The sequence below is a fragment of the Schistocerca gregaria genome, unplaced genomic scaffold (genome assembly GCF_023897955.1).
Source record: "Schistocerca gregaria isolate iqSchGreg1 unplaced genomic scaffold, iqSchGreg1.2 ptg000836l, whole genome shotgun sequence".
NCBI classification, from domain to species: Eukaryota; Metazoa; Arthropoda; class Insecta; order Orthoptera; family Acrididae; genus Schistocerca; species Schistocerca gregaria.
The window spans coordinates 35001-42500 of NW_026062201.1; the positions used below are offsets into that span (position 1 = coordinate 35001).

General features: G+C 50.6%; 3 non-coding genes across 3 annotated transcripts in view; all 3 read left to right on the top strand.

Moving 5' to 3' along the window:
- Positions 1 to 4857: 4857 nt before the first annotated feature.
- Positions 4858 to 6750, top strand: LOC126322774 (small subunit ribosomal RNA). The gene has a single exon (XR_007559187.1). It is a non-coding gene; the product is annotated as a small subunit ribosomal RNA (ribosomal RNA).
- Positions 6751 to 7112: 362 nt separating this feature from the next.
- LOC126322781 (5.8S ribosomal RNA) lies at positions 7113 to 7267 on the top strand. The gene has a single exon (XR_007559194.1). It is a non-coding gene; the product is annotated as a 5.8S ribosomal RNA (ribosomal RNA).
- A 188-nt stretch (positions 7268 to 7455) lies between these two features.
- Positions 7456 to 7500, top strand: part of LOC126322778 (large subunit ribosomal RNA) — a gene marked incomplete at its 3' end in the record, with an annotated part of 4176 nt that continues 4131 nt past the window's right edge. Inside the window, exon 1 of the ribosomal RNA XR_007559191.1 lies at positions 7456 to 7500. This exon is cut by the window's right edge and continues 4131 nt beyond it. This is a non-coding gene — a ribosomal RNA (large subunit ribosomal RNA).

Consider the following 7500-nt stretch of genomic DNA (forward strand, 5'->3'; position numbering starts at 1 on the left):
GTACCAGTTTATCGCTTAACCTAACTGTGGCTGTACCAGTTTATCGCTTAACCTAACTGTGGCTGTACCAGTTTATCGCTTAACCTAACTGTGGCTGTACCAGTTTATCGCTTAACCTAACTGTGGCTGTACCAGTTTATCGCTTAACCTAACTGTGGCTGTACCAGTTTATCGCTTAACCTAACTGTGGCTGTACCAGTTTATCGCTTAACCTAACTGTGGCTGTACCAGATTATCGCTTAACCTAACTGTGGCTGTACCAGATTATCGCTTAACCTAACTGTGGCTGTACCAGATTATCGCTTAACCTAACTGTGGCTGTACCAGATTATCGCTTAACCTAACTGTGGCTGTACCAGATTATCGCTTAACCTAACTCAATTTGTCCCTTAACCTAACTCAATTTGTCCCTTAACCTAACTCAATTTGTCCCTTAACCTAACTCAATTTGTCCCTTAACCTAACTCAAGTTGTCCCTTAACCTAACTCAATTTGTCCCTTAACCTAACTCAATTTGTCCCTTAACCTAACTCAATTTGTCCCTTAACCTAACTCAATTTGTCCCTTAACCTAACTCAATTTGTCCCTTAACCTAACTCAAGTTGTCCCTTAACCTAACTCAATTTGTCCCTTAACCTAACTCAATTTGTCCCTTAACCTAACTCAATTTGTCCCTTAACCTAACTCAATTTGTCCCTTAACCTAACTCAATTTGTCCCTTAACCTAACTCAATTTGTCCCTTAACCTAACTCAATTTGTCCCTTAACCTAACTCAAGTTGTCCCTTAACCTAACTCAAGTTGTCCCTTAACCTAACTCAAGTTGTCCCTTAACCTAACTCAAGTTGTCCCTTAACCTAACTCAAGTTGTCCCTTAACCTAACTCAAGTTGTCCCTTAACCTAACTCAAGTTGTCCCTTAACCTAACTCAAGTTGTCCCTTAACCTAACTCAAGTTGTCCCTTAACCTAACTCAAGTTGTCCCTTAACCTAACTCAAGTTGTCCCTTAACCTAACTCAAGTTGTCCCTTAACCTAACTCAAGTTGTCCCTTAACCTAACTCAAGTTGTCCCTTAACCTAACTCAAGTTGTCCCTTAACCTAACTCAATTTGTCCCTTAACCTAACCCACGTTGTCCCTTAACCTAACTCAAGTTGTCCCTTAACCTAACTCAATTTGTCCCTTAACCTAACTCAATTTGTCCCTTAACCTAACTCAATTTGTCCCTTAACCTAACTCAATTTGTCCCTTAACCTAACTCAAGTTGTCCCTTAACCTAACTCAAGTTGTCCCTTAACCTAACTCAAGTTGTCCCTTAACCTAACTCAAGTTGTCCCTTAACCTAACTCAAGTTGTCCCTTAACCTAACTCAAGTTGTCCCTTAACCTAACTCAAGTTGTCCCTTAACCTAACTCAAGTTGTCCCTTAACCTAACTCAAGTTGTCCCTTAACCTAACTCAAGTTGTCCCTTAACCTAACTCAAGTTGTCCCTTAACCTAACTCAATTTGTCCCTTAACCTAACTCAAGTTGTCCCTTAACCTAACTCAAGTTGTCCCTTAACCTAACTCAATTTGTCCCTTAACCTAACTCAAGTTGTCCCTTAACCTAACTCAAGTTGTCCCTTAACCTAACTCAAGTTGTCCCTTAACCTAACTCAAGTTGTCCCTTAACCTAACTCAAGTTGTCCCTTAACCTAACTCAAGTTGTCCCTTAACCTAACTCAAGTTGTCCCTTAACCTAACTCAAGTTGTCCCTTAACCTAACTCAAGTTGTCCCTTAACCTAACTCAAGTTGTCCCTTAACCTAACTCAAGTTGTCCCTTAACCTAACTCAAGTTGTCCCTTAACCTAACTCAAGTTGTCCCTTAACCTAACTCAAGTTGTCCCTTAACCTAACTCAAGTTGTCCCTTAACCTAACTCAATTTGTCCCTTAACCTAACTCAATTTGTCCCTTAACCTAACTCAATTTGTCCCTTAACCTAACTCAAGTTGTCCCTTAACCTAACTCAATTTGTCCCTTAACCTAACTCAATTTGTCCCTTAACCTAACTCAATTTGTCCCTTAACCTAACTCAATTTGTCCCTTAACCTAACTCAATTTGTCCCTTAACCTAACTCAAGTTGTCCCTTAACCTAACTCAATTTGTCCCTTAACCTAACTCAAGTTGTCCCTTAACCTAACTCAAGTTGTCCCTTAACCTAACTCAAGTTGTCCCTTAACCTAACTCAAGTTGTCCCTTAACCTAACTCAAGTTGTCCCTTAACCTAACTCAAGTTGTCCCTTAACCTAACCCACGTTGTCCCTTAACCTAACCCACGTTGTCCCTTAACCTAACCCACGTTGTCCCTTAACCTAACCCACGTTGTCCCTTAACCTAACCCACGTTGTCCCTTAACCTAACCGACGTTGTCCCTTAACCTAACCGACGTTGTCCCTTAACCTAACCGACGTTGTCCCTTAACCTAACCGACGTTGTCCCTTAACCTAACCGACGTTGTCCCTTAACCTAACCCACGTTGTCCCTTAACCTAACCCACGTTGTCCCTTAACCTAACCCACGTTGTCCCTTAACCTAACCCACGTTGTCCCTTAACCTAACCCACGTTGTCCCTTAACCTAACCCACGTTGTCCCTTAACCTAACCCACGTTGTCCCTTAACCTAACCCACGTTGTCCCTTAACCTAACCCACGTTGTCCCTTAACCTAACCCACGTTGTCCCTTAACCTAACCCACGTTGTCCCTTAACCTAACCCACGTTGTCCCTTAACCTAACCCACGTTGTCCCTTAACCTAACCCACGTTGTCCCTTAACCTAACCCACGTTGTCCCTTAACCTAACCCACGTTGTCCCTTAACCTAACCCACGTTGTCCCTTAACCTAACCCACGTTGTCCCTTAACCTAACCCACGTTGTCCCTTAACCTAACCCACGTTGTCCCTTAACCTAACCCACGTTGTCCCTTAACCTAACCCACGTTGTCCCTTAACCTAACCCACGTTGTCCCTTAACCTAACCCACGTTGTCCCTTTGCCTAACATAGTTCACTGCTCGGAATCTCTGGTGTCGTTGTTATCCTCATGTAGATGTCTTGCGAGTGTTGCTTACTTTCCACATATTCCTGCTATCCACTGTCAATTGTACTGCAATAGGACTATATCGCCGACCCCCCCCCTCCCCCCCCTCTGTCCCCCTCTGTCCCCCTCTTTGTGTCTCTGTCCTCTCAAGCTGGTCGGTCTGGCGTTTGAGTGTTAAATGAGCCTCGCAGCTGTTCAGTTGCATTCAGATGTCGACGCCCTCAGTGTACGTCGTGGTATGGTCTGTGTCCATTGTCCGCTGATGTCGTACGCGTAACCCACACGCTGTACCGATCATCGGTCGTTACGTACAGAGTGAAGTAGTGTGATACGTGTGACCGTACGCTGGCTGTGCCCAACGGTGTCGAATCTCAATTTCCATATGTTGTGCTTGATGCTACTTGTCTCGTCTCCCAATAACAGCTAGGTTGCACTGTGGTACGCCGTAGAGGCGTGTGGGAGGAACGTACGAACGCATTGTATGTCACCCTGGGTCGCTGGGGGTGGTGGTGTGGTGAGTCAGGTCAGGTCAGGTCAGCGTGAGCCGTCTGATGTAGTGACGCGTGTATTCCGACTTTGTCGTATTGCCTCACACAAAGTGCTACCCTGGTGGACCGCGTTCCATATCTGGGACATGCCGCAGATGCCGGTTGACAGTGGATCGCGGAAGGTACATCGCATACGTGCGCGGGCCACCTTCCACGTGTTCTCTTCTGCACATGTCGCAGTGTGTATGTGGTCTGATGTAGCGTGTCGTGACACATGACATCCTGGCATGCAAGAATTGTTGAATTCGCAAATGTAGGTGGACATCTACGTTTACTGCCCAAGATACGCAAATGAACTGGAAATCCGTTGTTGAGCGGTTGTTCACGCTGGAGGTGAATCTGTGATGGCGACGATCGGTACAGCTATTAACCGGTTGTTTCAGCGGTACCCGCCACATCCACACGCGTGACTAGGCCCATGTGGGTATGAAGCGATACGCGGCGGTGGCTTGGTGGGACTGTTCCCGGCCGGTGAAGGGGGGCCGCCCGGCGTGTTGGCCGCGCGCTGCGTGGGCGCACGCGCAACAGGCGGCTGGTGGGGGGCGCCGAGTGGCAGGAGCGCCAGCCGACGGGCCCGGCAGGCGGCGCAGCTACGCTGCGGCGCACCCTGCACGCGGCGCCTGGCGGCCAAAGTTGGTTCAGCCGAGCCCGGTGCGAAGCGCGGTGGACATCTGCAGTGTGCTGGTCTGATTGAGGACTGTGTGCGTTGAGGATGCGCCGCCGCCTGGCACTCGGCGCCGCGACGCCGTCTGCTGCTCGGTCGCCCCAGCGGTTCTCGCAGGTGGTTTGTATCGCAGTTGTGCGGACGTGTTGGCGCGTGCGCTGTGCTGGGAGAGTTCGCTTCTGCACCCAAGTGGGGCTTTGCCCTTGTGTGGCGCTGGCGTTGGAGCTGCCGGTCACCATAGGTGGCGCGTGTTGTCTCCCGCCGGCAATGCCACGACAGCACGCTCCCGGGCCTCTGTCGGCAGCGGCAAGCTCAGTTGGGAGCAAGGGTGTTCGCACTAAAACCGTCTACTCGCCTAACTCCGGGCGATTGCGCCTCTCTCGAAACCGACCAAGTACCTAGGACGGCGCTGCGCGCCGCCGGGACCTGAGAGGGTTTCGAGGTGTATCGTGCAGGGGAGCTCGGCCTCCTCCTGTTTGCAGAATAATTGAGCGGACGCTTGCGTGTTCGCGCGGGCCCCCGGGACACACTCCCGGGCGGCCGGCTGCTCAGCTCTAGTTGACGCAGCTCCCTGGTTGATCCTGCCAGTAGTCATATGCTTGTCTCAAAGATTAAGCCATGCATGTCTCAGTACAAGCCGCATTAAGGTGAAACCGCGAATGGCTCATTAAATCAGTTATGGTTCCTTAGATCGTACCCACGTTACTTGGATAACTGTGGTAATTCTAGAGCTAATACATGCAAACAGAGTCCCGACCAGAGATGGAAGGGACGCTTTTATTAGATCAAAACCAATCGGATTGGCTTGTCTGGTCCGTTTGCCTTGGTGACTCTGAATAACTTTGGGCTGATCGCACGGTCCTCGTACCGGCGACGCATCTTTCAAATGTCTGCCTTATCAACTGTCGATGGTAGGTTCTGCGCCTACCATGGTTGTAACGGGTAACGGGGAATCAGGGTTCGATTCCGGAGAGGGAGCCTGAGAAACGGCTACCACATCCAAGGAAGGCAGCAGGCGCGCAAATTACCCACTCCCGGCACGGGGAGGTAGTGACGAAAAATAACGATACGGGACTCATCCGAGGCCCCGTAATCGGAATGAGTACACTTTAAATCCTTTAACGAGTATCTATTGGAGGGCAAGTCTGGTGCCAGCAGCCGCGGTAATTCCAGCTCCAATAGCGTATATTAAAGTTGTTGCGGTTAAAAAGCTCGTAGTTGGATTTGTGTCCCACGCTGTTGGTTCACCGCCCGTCGGTGTTTAACTGGCATGTATCGTGGGACGTCCTGCCGGTGGGGCGAGCCGAAGGGGTGCTTTCGCGTCCCGAGGCGGACCCCGTTTAAATCCTACCAGGGTGCTCTTTGTTGAGTGTCTCGGTGGGCCGGCACGTTTACTTTGAACAAATTAGAGTGCTTAAAGCAGGCAAGCCCGCCTGAATACTGTGTGCATGGAATAATGGAATAGGACCTCGGTTCTATTTTGTTGGTTTTCGGAACCCGAGGTAATGATTAATAGGGACAGGCGGGGGCATTCGTATTGCGACGTTAGAGGTGAAATTCTTGGATCGTCGCAAGACGAACAGAAGCGAAAGCATTTGCCAAGTATGTTTTCATTAATCAAGAACGAAAGTTAGAGGTTCGAAGGCGATCAGATACCGCCCTAGTTCTAACCATAAACGATGCCAGCCAGCGATCCGCCGCAGTTCCTCCGATGACTCGGCGGGCAGCCTCCGGGAAACCAAAGCTTTTGGGTTCCGGGGGAAGTATGGTTGCAAAGCTGAAACTTAAAGGAATTGACGGAAGGGCACCACCAGGAGTGGAGCCTGCGGCTTAATTTGACTCAACACGGGAAACCTCACCAGGCCCGGACACCGGAAGGATTGACAGATTGATAGCTCTTTCTTGATTCGGTGGGTGGTGGTGCATGGCCGTTCTTAGTTGGTGGAGCGATTTGTCTGGTTAATTCCGATAACGAACGAGACTCTAGCCTGCTAACTAGTCGCGTGACATCCTTCGTGCTGTCAGCGATTACTTTTCTTCTTAGAGGGACAGGCGGCTTCTAGCCGCACGAGATTGAGCAATAACAGGTCTGTGATGCCCTTAGATGTTCTGGGCCGCACGCGCGCTACACTGAAGGAATCAGCGTGTCTTCCTAGGCCGAAAGGTCGGGGTAACCCGCTGAACCTCCTTCGTGCTAGGGATTGGGGCTTGCAATTGTTCCCCATGAACGAGGAATTCCCAGTAAGCGCGAGTCATAAGCTCGCGTTGATTACGTCCCTGCCCTTTGTACACACCGCCCGTCGCTACTACCGATTGAATGATTTAGTGAGGTCTTCGGACTGGTACGCGGCATCGACTCTGTCGTTGCCGATGCTACCGGAAAGATGACCAAACTTGATCATTTAGAGGAAGTAAAAGTCGTAACAAGGTTTCCGTAGGTGAACCTGCGGAAGGATCATTACCGACTAGACTGCATGTCTTTCGATGTGCGTGTCGTGTCGCGCAACACGCTACCTGTACGGCAGTGGCCGTGCGCCGCGTGCGGAACCACGCGTGCCTCTCAAAACTAGCGGAAGTGTTGTTGTTGTGTGGTACGAGCGCTGAAGCTCTGGAGCGGCTGGCCTGCGGTACCTGGCGCCTGGCGCCGGTTTTGAATGACGTTCGCCCGAGTGCCTGTCCGCTCCGGTGTGGAGCCGTACGACGCCCATCGGCTGTGAGGCCGTTGGACACAAAAAAAATAGTGGAACAGGGGCCGTCAGACGCCTCAGTCCCGCAAATGCTACTGTCTTGAAAGAGACAGTGGGAGACTGAAAAGGAAAAGATCACCCAGGACGGTGGATCACTCGGCTCGTGGGTCGATGAAGAACGCAGCAAATTGCGCGTCGACATGTGAACTGCAGGACACATGAACATCGACGTTTCGAACGCACATTGCGGTCCATGGATTCCGTTCCCGGGCCACGTCTGGCTGAGGGTCGGCTACGTATACTGAAGCGCGCGGCGTTTGTCCCGCTTCGGAGACGTGGGAGTGTCGTGGTCGCCTGTGTGGCCGGCCGCGTCTCCTTAAACGTGCGATGCGCGCCCGTCGCCTGGCGGTTCGCATACCGGTACTTTCTCGGTAGCGTGCACAGCCGGCTGGCGGTGTGGCGTGCGACACCTCGTACAACGACCTCAGAGCAGGCGAGACTACCCGCTGAATTTAAGCATATTA